Source organism: Hippopotamus amphibius, chromosome 2 (assembly GCF_030028045.1).
Source record: "Hippopotamus amphibius kiboko isolate mHipAmp2 chromosome 2, mHipAmp2.hap2, whole genome shotgun sequence".
NCBI lineage: Eukaryota > Metazoa > Chordata > Mammalia > Artiodactyla > Hippopotamidae > Hippopotamus > Hippopotamus amphibius.
This window is the reverse complement of record NC_080187.1, coordinates 127,150,893-127,162,006: the sequence shown is the minus strand read 5'-3', so window position 1 is coordinate 127,162,006 and position 11,114 is coordinate 127,150,893.

Sequence of the window (11,114 nt, the reverse complement as noted above, 5' to 3'; positions counted from 1 at the left end):
TCAGCAATAAAAATTAATGAACAGCAGACATACACACACAAAGCTCAGATGCATCACAAAGACATTTTGCTGAGAAAAAGCAGCCTAACACAAAAGGGCGCATACTATGTGACTCTATATATAGGGAATACCCCAACAGGCAAGCCAGCAGCTGGCTGCAGCTCCAGTGAGGAGGGTTCACTGCGAAGGAGCATGTGGAATTTTCTGGGCTGATGAGAATGTTCTCTGTTTTGATTGTCAGTGTGACTACATTTTTCAAAATTTATAGAGCTCTACACTAAAATGAGTGCTATTTACTCATGTGAATTATGCCACAATAAAGCTAATTTTTAAAAGTGAGTGAAAAACTATGGCCTCTCAATAAAAGCAGGACCATTAAGAATTCAAACCTTCAAATCCTGAAGGTTTGGATCACCACTGGGACTAGATCCCAACCAGCTGAGGGCTTGGTTGGCTGAGAGCAAAGAGAACATGGTCGGAGTAGTGAAGGAAGAAAACTCAAATATTGACTTCAGCTTCAAGACCAGTTGTACAAATGAAAATTGTAAAATCTATGCACATTTTCCTGTTGTTTTTTTCCTGGGGTGTGTGTGTGCGTAAACCAACCCTCCTCTTCTTCCCTATTGTTTACTCAGCAGTTTTAATAGTGATTAATTTACATTATTTTTGGGTCACAGAATTTCCAGCTGGAATTTTAGTTAAGTCAGAAAATAAATGACCACCCAGACATTGTTATGGGGAGTGATGGGACTTTGTGTGTCCCCTTTTGGGGGAAGGAATGAGAGCATGCAAAACAGCTGGGTAGGACAGGTAAATCGAGAAAAGTCATCAATGTGGTTTGCTAGTACCTGAGATCCTGGATTACATGGGGAATGGCTCTAACAGTTTGTTTGCCTGATTGACTAACACCTGGTCCAACAACAAACTACATTCAATAACAGTGAGATGCTCAAACCTCCCTGGTATAATGCAGAAGACAGGATCTGAGAGTGTCAGGAGGTAGGAATTTCGGAGTGCATTTTGTGCGGTTCACCTACTGATAGCCACTGTGTCTGGACAGTGGCTTTCTCTCCTATTTCATACAAGGACAGATTTCTACTGATATTTAATTTGCAGTCAATATATTCAACTCTCTCACCTGTTGATATTTCTTCCCGGTGTTCTCTTTGCCACCTGGGTTAATAAGTTTTTATAAATGTCTCCACTTCTATTTTTGTTGTGTTTGGGGAAGTAAGGAAATGAAACATATATGTTTTCAACCTGCCATCTTGACCAAACCAATTTTGTTTTTTTTTAACTTTTACAAATAGGTCACATACATTTCTTGTTTGTGTGCTAATTCTTTATGATACTGTTGGTCTCAGAAATACTTTTCTTAAAAGTTGTATTTAATACACACACACACACACACCACACACTCTGAGAAAATGAGAATATCTCATCTAATGCAAGCTGAGGGAGAAGGCTCGCTATCCATTTTGGGGCCTTGAGCATAGTGCACTGCCCTATAAATCCTCTTGGCTAATGAGCACTTTCCATGCTATTCAAAGTCAGTTGTGTTCTGCAAAACACACTGCTTACTATGCTTTGTCCTTTATTTCTGCCACTTATGTTTTAGGGAATAATTTTGACCCATAGTTGTGGGTAAAAGGTGTTGAAGTGATCATTTTGGACTTGCCTCAGAGAAAAAGGAAGACTATTATACTGGATGCCAAAAAGCTGACTTCCAGGCAGCTCAAGTTGCCTTCATGGAAATGGTGGAGGAAGCAGAGGGTAAAGTTCAGTGAGCCATGCGGGACAGGAGGAAGCCCTTTGCAGTAGTAATAGTATCATAAGCTGCATTCCAAGCCTAGGAGAGGTGACCAAGGAGGTCATGTGAAGGGGGTATCAAGCTAGAAGCCAGAATTAAACTTATAAAGATCCAAAGAGCAATCCTTCTAACTCCTGTGCACCTTCTATGTCATGGCCTAACTGACAGATACATTGGGAGGCCCGGCGGATCCAGGAGTGGTGGGCAGGGGGCACGAAGGCACAAGCCACCCCATAGGAAAACTAGAGTGCTCTTTATGTGAACCTCCTAGTTCACTTGGAAGAAAAACATTTTCCTTTTAGCTGGGGTGGTCCAGCTAACTATCACTGAAAACAATACCGAGAGAGATATAATAGTTTTTTCCAGATTTGCCCTCAAGGGAAATAGCAGGGCAAGAAAAGGAATATGTGAATAGGGCCTCGAAAGAGTGGCCTGCACCAGGACATTGACTCCTAAGATAACAGGTGCCCTTAATTGTGGGGCTTTTGCTTTGCTGAGAGGGGACTACAAATTTGGGGCCAGAAATGAATTTCCTGGAGGTGGCAGAAAGGCTGGGGCCAGCCCCCTGGAGCCATTTCTCCTATAGGCCCTTCTTTTATTTACTAAGAGCCCTGAGCTTTTCCTCTAAGTAAATGTTGAACAAATGTTTTAAAAAAAAACCCATTTAAACAGTGTCAAATTATTACCCTGTCCCCACCTGGCCCTGGGCTAGGCTGTTGTGTTTATTGTGTTATGCCAGACAAGTATTTCTGGTGCTGTAGATTACTATATTAGTCACAGCCTAGTCAAGAAAACAGAAACCAAACTAGGTACTTAAACAGAAAAGAATTTATATAGGGAATTGGTTACAAATGAGTTAGAAGGGCTAGAATAATAAAAAAGAAAGAGTGATAACCAGGCAGCAAGGAGCTGCCATCGCCCCTGTTCTGAAACCACCACTCATCTTACACTGCCTGTGCTAGGATGTGAGAGCACAGCGATGCCCCTCCCACCCCTCTAGGAAGTGGCCTTGGCATTGCCTGGACTGCAGGAGCACAGCAATGCCCTTCCCAGGTGCAGAGCAACTGTGTGCTGTCACAACAGTAGCAGGAAGCTTCTCTCCTTCCCGATTTCAATCTACTGGTAGTGCTTCCATTGTCAGAACCAGAAGCCAGTTGTCAAGTGCATCTAGGAAGTTGCAGCTCCAGCAGTAGAAAGCAAAGGACAAAAAACAGGTGTGGACCTCAGCTGCAACAGAAATAATCCATGCAGCCTGCCCCTGTAGCACTCAGCATCATGACCCACTTAACTATCTATATTTAAGATGTATTCAGCAAAGGTGACAAAAATTTCTTGCTTTTCCAACATGATACAACTGTCCTCCCCATTAATACCTATTTAAGGTAACAGGAATATATCCTCTAAGATCCTTTTCAAAAGTGAAAAAAAAAAAAAAAAAAAAAGAGGCTTTTGGTTCCAGACAAGATGGAGTAGACTCATTTATCCCTATTCCTCCCCCTAAGTACAGCTAAAAATCCTGGATATTACATATAAAATGAACATGAGAATAATCTGAAAGATGTAGAAAGGAAGGGGGATCAACTAGGCATTTGAGGCCTGAGAAATGGCATGGTAGGGTGTTCCCTGGGTCTTCTTCTGTTCCCTAGGTTCCTCCTACATTCAAGACTTGGAGTTATAGAAGCTGACAACTTGTAAATGCCAATGAGTACAGACAACAAAAGCCCCCCCAAATGCCAATTCTCTCTAGCTAAAGGAATTGGGACAGGACAACCTAGCAAGACAGAAAACTTTTAGACCATAACTTTAAGATCACAAAGAAGAACCAAATAGAAATCTTAGAACTAGAAAATGCAAATTAAAAACTCCAATCAAACACCACAGAAAACAACTGCAGCTTTATTGCCATCCCCATCCTCAGAGAGTTAGTGGGGAACCTAGATGTCCACCCTTACCTACCTGGCTGTAACAAGATAACCCCTCCCACCCACTGGAATGGTGTCAGAGAAGGCTGAATGGGAAGCTGGGACTTTCATCTCTAACTGATGGTAATGAACCCCTCTTCCATCATGTCAGTGAAGGCCAAGTGAGGAATCTGAATTTCCACCCCAACTTGGCAGTACTAAGGTGGTGCCCTCCTTCCCCCACCAGTGCAGTGACAGAGGAGCCTGTTGAAACAACAGACTTAAATATTAATCAGGGTCTCATAGCACAACACTCAATATATATGCCAGGAATATAATAGAAAATCACCAGTTAAAGCAAGAACCAGGAAAATCTCAACTTGATTGAGAAAAGACAACAGAAGCCAACACCAAGAGGACACATGTTGAAATTATATAGCAAGGATTTTAAAACCGCCATAATAAAAATGCTTCAATGAGCAAATATGAACTTGCTTGAAACAAATTTTAAAAAAATAGAAAACCTCAGCAAAGAAACAGGAGATGTAAAGAAAAGTCAGATGAAAATTTTAGAACTGAAAAAAGCAAATGAAAAACTCAATGAACAAGCACCATAGAAAATGGATAGGAAAGGACAGAGTGAAGAATCAATAAAGTTGAAGGTAGAATAATGGAAATTACCCAGACTGAACAACAGAAAGAAAACAGATCGGAAAAAAAAATGAATGAGCCCCCAGTTCCTGTGGAACTTTAACATATCTTGCATGTGCCATTAGCATCTCAGAAGGAGAGGAGAAAGAAGGTGGGACTGAGAAGTTTTCAAAGAAATAATGGCTGAACATTTCCCAAACTTAGCAGATGACATAAACCCACAAATTCAAGAAACTGAACTAACTCCAAATAGGATAAACCCAATGAAACACATGCCAAATATCACAAACTCCTAAACACGAAAGACCAAGAAAATCTTGAAAGCAGCCGGAGAAATGACACCTTATCTGTGGAGAAAACCATTCAAATGACCATACTTCTCCCTAGAAACCATGGCAGCCAGAAGTAAGTGGCACAGCATGCTTCAAATACAAGAAAGAATTATGAATCCAGAACTCTACATCCAGTGAAAATATCCCTCAGAAATAAAGGGGAAATTGACACTCTTAGAGGAAGGAAAACTAACATTTGTCACCAGCAGACATACCCTAAAAGATGTTCTTGAGACCAAAATGATAAAAGAAGGAATTTGGGAACATCAAGAAGGAAGAAAGAAAAACAGTAGGAGTAAAAGTATGGGTAAACCCAATAGACTTTCCTTCTCTTCTTGAGTACTCTAAATCATGTTGATGGTTAAGCAAATCAACGTTACCTAGAGTCTACCATGTGATAAGGAGCATAAGGAAGAGGCATACCCTGTCCTTGAGGAAGTTACAAGTTAAATGGACTACTTTTTATGCTTATAAGATCCTTAGAACAACACCTGATACCTTATGAGCAATATATAATTGTTTGTTAACTAAATGTAAGAACACAAAGCAGAAGTCAACAGGACACCCACTAGCAAAGAATTCTTAAATTCTCCTTTCTCCTTCCATAAATGTGGCAGCAAAGTACAGGGAGGCAGAAATGCATCAGCTCTTGCATTTGAGTCCACAGCTGAATTATCTACCCCAGTGTGCCAGAGTCAAGGCGGTCAGAGATACTGTGAGGGGAGATGCAAATTCTTCCTGGTCTTCATTCCCCCATACACTTCCAAATCACCAATTCAATCAGAACTCTAACACCTGTTTTCAGAGAAAAGTTCTCTCCCCCATATTCTGTTCTGAATAAATACTTCAACCCAAGCTCCCAGCCACAGGACCTGGAACATCAGGGTAAAGCTCTGCTCCCACTGCCTGTATCCAACCCCTTTCATCTGACTTTTAACATTAATTAGGTAATGAATTAATCAACAAAATCACTGGTTAACTGGTTTTCATTTCTTGCAGAAATGTTAGGAGAAATGACATTTTTCAGAGCTTAAGATGCATTCCCAGCCTGAAATGCTGGGCTACATAGGAGGTTTCCTGCTAGGCCAGATAAGAGTGAACTGGGGCCAGGGTTGGGGGGTGGGGGGCAGGGAGGAGGGGTCAGGCAGGCAGGAAGATTTCTCTTATGCTTTCTCTTATGGCCCCCACATTTTTAGAAAATAATTCTGTGGCTGGGTATCTCAAAAAATCTTTTTTTTTAAACTTATTAATTAATTTATTATTTTGGCTGTGTTGGGTCTTTGTTGCTGCGCACAGGCTTTCTCTAGTTGAGGCAAGCCGGGGCTACTCTGTGTTGCACTGCACTGGCTTTTCATTGTGATGGCTTCTCTTGTTGCAGAGCACAGACTCTAGGCCTGTGGGCTCAGTAGCTGTGGCACACAAGCTCAGTAATTGTAGCCCTCGGGCTTAGTTGCTCCACGGCATGTGGGATTCCCCAGACCAGAGATCGAACGTGTGTTCCCTGCATTGGCAGGTGGATTCTTATCCACTGTGCCATCAGGGAAGTCCTTTTTGCTTTTAAATGGAATTATATCAACTTAATAATGTAGCCTGGATTATCCAGTTAACAGAGGGGGCAAAAGAAGTGTATCTTTGTTTGACAGATACCATTCAAAATATGACCCATAGGGAAAGGCAGATAATCATGTGTAACCTTCTCGATAAAGTTAGGAACCTATGGAATAGTTGTTTTCTAAAGCAAGGACCTTGCAGCTCAAAAAAACCCCAGGATTCCAAGAAAACCTATTGACGCACAGTATGTGCATTGATAATTAGCTGCCACAAGGTGGCACAATTCTCAGTAAATGCAACGGGATTGGTCTAAGTCTAATACTCACATTTGCCTTCTCCACTTATTGCATCCTTCTTCTTTAAGAAATTCAGTCTTGATTCTTCTATTTAATGAGGACCAGTTCACATGAGTGTGGTTATTCTTTTAATGTGGAATCCCTCCCACCGTCTCTTATCTCCCTCCCCTCACTAATTCCCATTATCTTTAGTTATCACCTGAAATATTATTTCCTTAGAGAATCTCACCTCCCTGAACTACCTTAGTTCCCTGAGAACACACTCTCACAGCATCTTGCCCTTGGCCATCATAATACTTTACACTCTTGAAATCTCTAACTTTTAGATTTGCAGCTTCATATAAGGACAAGGAACCACATTAATCTCATTTGCAGCTCCAACCTAGAGGCCAGCCTAGTGTCTGAGTCACAGTAAGCACTCAATAATTAACATTTTTCAAAGAATAAATTAATGGTAGACTATATTATAGAGAAATAGGTAACCTCTAAGGTTTCCTCCAGACTGAAACTTAAAAGATTTCAGGGGAAGTTTTTTTTCCCACCAAAAAAGAAGCCAAAGATTGACCAACCAAGTTTCCATCACATCTGGTCTTTAATTTCATATAATGGTGGGAGGAGATTAGCAGTGCTTAGGAACTACTTTGATAATTCCTCAGTTAATGTCACCTTATTATCCATAATTGTGTAATTTAACTATCAACTCACAAAGCTGTCATCTAGAGTAGTAATAAGTGAGTCTCCTGTGACTGAAGAGAAAAACGTCGATCTAGCGTGGAGACAGGATTTCCTCCAAGCTCGCCTCTGGCAGCTAAATGACCTTTTCCCAGGAACGAGGGCCTGAAATGTGGTATTCTCCCAGAGAAGTGTGCTTAACCAATGGGCTCTGTGCTTTGAGGCCACTCTGGTTTGGTGTGTGCAAAAAGCCTGAGCACTATTCATCAGGGAGGTTTTGTTATGATCCCTGCTCCTTTTTTATTTGCTTGCTAATGCAACTTACCTCAAATTAAATTTAATTCAACACTGAGAATTTGCTGTGTGCAAGAAACTGTTCTGAGTGCTATGGAGATGTGAAAAGCAAGACTCCTGTCCTCAAGGAGTTTACAGTCCAGCAATTCTTCTTTTTTTTTATAATTAATTAATTTATTTAATTTATTTATTGGCTGTGTTGGGTTTTCGTTGCTGCACATGGACTTTCTCTAGTTGCTGCGAGCGGGGGCTACTCTTCATTGTGGTGCACGGGCTCCTCGTTGTAGTGACTTCTCTTATTGTGGAGCATGGGCTCGGCACGTGGGCTTCAATTGTTGCAGCACATGGGCTCGATAGTTGTGGCTCACAGGCTCTAGAGCACAGGCTCAATAGTTGTGGCACATGGGCTTAGTTGCTCCGTGGCGTGTGGGATCTTCCTGGAGCAGGGATCGAACCCATGTCCCCTGCATTAGCAGACAGATTCTTAACCACTGTGCCACCTAGGAAGCCCCCAGCAATTCTTATTTCAGCACTATTAAGTTCATATTTTGGACAAATGAGTCTTAATCTTCAGGAGAGCCTAATGAGATCCTGAGTTGAGTGGTAGAAAGGGGTGATGATGAGGTCATTGGAAAGGGTGGATTCAATATGTGCTTACTGATTTGGTAATTCTAACTACAGAAAGTAAAGCACAATAAAACTATCCTTCAGAAGGGATGTGTACAAGGTTGAATGATGAATAAGTATCAATTATGTGGATTTGAAATTAGAGACATGATATCAGATTTGGATACTAGCACAGAGGTACCATAATCTCCCCGCCAACATGCCCATTCCAAATGCTCCAGCAATAATCAACTAACAGTCCCCATCAACTGAATACCACCTGGGCTTTAGGGTCAGCAACTGTTATCCACTTACCCACGTGCCGTAGCCTCTGTTTGGGCGGCTCCAACAGAGTGTGGCTGGGAAACCTCTTCCCTTCAAAACCCAGTCCAAGCACATAGATGCCCCTGACAAAGCCTCTCTTCCTCCTCTGCAGTTTCTGATTACTTTGTTGTCTTGACTGATTCATGTGGACACCACCTTCCCACACTGCAAGGCAGGAGCTGTGCCTCATTCCTACAGCACCTCTGACCCCACAGCTTGGATGCTTCAAGATGCTGGAGGGCATCTTTCCCTCTGTGAGCTCCCTGATGTCTGCCACAGTGGAAAGGAAGCCCTCAGGAGTCAGAAATTCTCTCTTCCATATATGTTTACAGCTGTAGCCCTAAAATACAGATGACTTTTCATGGGAAACTGTCCTAGAAGATCCCAAGAGGGCATCAGATGACTAGTAACATTATTAGATTGATTACTATTCTCAATTTGTATATTTTCTCAAGATTAAAGTGCTTTCATGTACACTAGTTTCCTTCCATCTTTATAAAATGGTTTTAAGAATCTTAGAATCATCTGAGCTGGAAGGATCTTAAAGATCACATCAATACTCTTTCAGACAAAAATGAAGACCAGAAAACATAAAAGACTTGTTCCAAGTCCTAAGATTTAGCAAGAAAAGCAAGATGCAAAACAAATTATCACAAATTTAGAGACTTAAGACAACCCCCATTTATTAATTCACAGTTCTGCAGGTCAGAGGCCCTGCTCAGCCTAGTGTGACTGGTTCCCTGCTCAGGGTCTCACGAGGTTGAAATTAAGGCATCGGTGGGCTGAGTTCCCATCTGGAGGCTCTGGGGAAGGTTCTACTTCCAAGCTCATCCTTAGTGTCAGGACTCAGTTCCTCTCAGTTGCATGATTGAAGGCCCAGTTTCCTTGCTGGCCATTGGCTCTCACTCCTAGAGGCCTCTCTCAGGTCCTTTCTACCTGGACCCTCCATTATCAAGCCAAAAACAGTGCATCAAATCCTTCTCATACTTCAGATTTCTGACTTCTGATGTGACTACCAGCTACAGAAAATCCTCTGCTTTCAAAGATCTCAGGCGATTAGGCTAGGCTCACCCGGATCCTCTCTCTTTTTCTTAACATCAACTGTGCCAGGTAACATAACCTAATTATGGCAGGAAAACCCATCAGATTCAATCCCAAAGATTATTCAGGACATGTATGTGGGCAGCAACTCTTGGAAAACAAGGTAGAATCCTGCCTACACACAGGGGTATGGTCATCACAGACATGGTTTGGATACTGGCTTTACCACTCACCATCTCTGTGGTTGGACATATCATTATATTTGATTGAGCCCATGTTTCTTCATAGGTAAGTTGAATACAATAAACACCCCACAAGGTTTCTGTAAGGGTTAATGAGAAGATGGGTATGAGAGTGGCTTTAAGATACAAGGCACAGCCTGGCGGGGTCTAGTTGAAGTTAACATGTGCAAGTGTGTGGCATCACTAGACTCAAAGTTCCTAAAAGTTAGAGGAAAGTTTGTCTTCACAGACCGCCAAAAACAGGGCCTTCCTCCTCTGCAGTGTGAGCCTTACTGTTAGTCACAATGACATGGAAGTTGAAGGCACCAAGAAACAGAGAAGAGCTACAGGGCTTCGAGTGGCCATTTCGTCCTACCCAGGACAATGCTAAACTGTATTTGGATGTATCTGGACAGCTCTAGCCCTTGGCGGAAGCTGGGGTTTCTTCAAGTGACCAAACAGTCCTGGATCTCCAGGCTGACGTGGCTCATCTGGTAAAGCTGGGGCCTAACTCAGAAGGAGGGAGGCATAGCAGAGATGGCCCGGCAGGTGTTTCAGCAGGGAAGACAACTTGTCTATCCCTCCCCGCTTTCCAGCGTTCCTTAGGGCAGAAATTGTGAGTAATGATAACATCGAATCATAACTGTCTTAATTGAGAACACCAAGGGACAAGGTTCTCCATTATCTGAAAGAAATACTGAGAGTAAGTCAACACACACATCTATAGGAGCCCCGTTTTCTCTTCCTACAGTGTGGCTTATTTTCTGAGAGAGGAGCACATAGACCTGGATGTAACTTGCTTAAGAATGATGGTTACATATATTAACTGTGTTTTCCCCTTCAGCAGAAGAAATCATTATGTGATGGTCTCCCTCAATCCTTTCTTGCTAAATACATAGACTAGAGCACAGAGGCTGGCATAGAACAGACATTTCCAAGAGCATTTGCCGAATGAACAAATTTATAATAAAAGTAATAATAATGATGAAAATAAATAGTGAGCTGGACCCAGATCTCCTATTTCCTACCCACCACTTTTTCCAGTAAACTGTTTCCCACCGTATTGGCCTGGTGGCTGCCTTTTGAACAAACTTACAAAGCAGGTGTTAAGGCTCAAGCTAAACGTGAAAGTGCCAGCTCCCACAGCCACTAGACATTCCACCCAGCCTGTCAAGTTAAATGTCTCTAGAAATAGTCATGCAGCTGAGGAAGTGAACAGCACGTTGACCATCTGCTGTCTTCTTCCCTGGGGAGCTGAGTTGGAATTTAGAAGGTTAATGAGTTCTCTCTGGCTAATGTGGTCTTGCACAATCTTTGGGTGTGGCTCTTATCCATTTTGGAAGATAAATACCCACATGAAATGCCTTGGGAGTGTACATGCCTGGACAATGATTAGCGTTTTCTCACCATAGTGA